We start from the raw sequence: 1,304 nt of genomic DNA, 5'->3' as shown, positions 1-1,304 counted from the left end.
CTTCTCTTGCTTATTCATTTGGCCTCACTGCATGCGACTTCTTTTTGTTTCCATGAATGCAGAGGGACATGAAAGGACTGTGATTTGACAAAGTAGAAGAGGTGAAGAAAAAAAACCCAAAGGAGGTGCTATCAGCCAACCAAACAAATGAGTTTGGACAATGTTTCCAAGAATTGAATCGCAGGTTTGACAAATGTATTAAGAGTAATGGAGAGTACTTTGAAGGGGATAAGGTTGTTTGGTAAAAAAAATTGTTAAAAAATACATAGTTTTGGTATATATATATATTCCTTTTTTGGTATACATATTCATATTTGGCATTTCCCAAGGTGAAAGAAGAGGGGGAAAAATCAAGCCTGGAGTTGCAATATAGAAGACATCTGTGGGGCAGATCTGAAGCCCTGGTGGGGGTTAAGTGGCTCCTCATTGGCTTGTGAGCCACGTGACTGGAAGTCCAAGATCACCAGCAGCTCCAAAGCAGAAAGACTGAGCTTTTACTCCTGTAAACATTTACAGTCTCTGACACCCGTGGGCGGTCCCTATGGGTCAGCACTGACTCCATAGCACTGCATTTGGTTTTTGAATTTTTTATGGGCCAGATATGAATAATGCAGACATGAAGGGAAGGTGAAAGAAATACACAGGATCACTGTACCAAAAAGAATTGGTTGGTGTTCAGTTATTCCAGAAGACAGAAAATGATCAGAACCAATGAGATTGAAGGAAGAAGTCCGAACTCTAGGGAAGGCATTAGGTCATGCACAAGGCTCCAGGAGCTGAGGAAGGCCAGCGAGATGCTTCAGCAAACAGCTGCAACTCTGGGAGCACTTCCTCATCTGTGCCAAGAAGACAGATAGCGACCTGACCGACCACCTGAACGAGATCCATTCTGTATTCATTCTAAAGACTAGTAATGCACCAAAATGCAGAAATTATACACCAATATCACTGATGTAAGGCACGAGTGAAATTTTGTTGAAGGTGATTTTAAAATGGTTGCATCAATATATAAAAATGGAACTGCCTGGAAGGTGAGCATCATGGAATGCCATTTTAATAGAACAACGTGTCCTGGCATTGAGGGAGTACTTGAGTGGAGGCCCAATGTCCCTCTGCTACCTTAATACTAAACCTATAAATATATGCACATAGATCTATTTCCCTATCCTCATATATAAATATACTTACATATGTACATGCCTGTATTTAGACCTCTCTAAATGCCCTTTGCCTCCTAGCTCTTTCGTCTATTTCCTTTTACTTTCCTCTGGTCCCACTATCATGCTTAGCCTTCTTTGGGTTTC

Source organism: Echinops telfairi, unplaced genomic scaffold, assembly GCF_000313985.2.
Source record: "Echinops telfairi isolate 266 unplaced genomic scaffold, ASM31398v2 ScPeMD7_23;HRSCAF=83, whole genome shotgun sequence".
Classification (NCBI taxonomy): domain Eukaryota; kingdom Metazoa; phylum Chordata; class Mammalia; order Afrosoricida; family Tenrecidae; genus Echinops; species Echinops telfairi.
Note: the sequence above shows the minus strand (reverse complement) of the source record.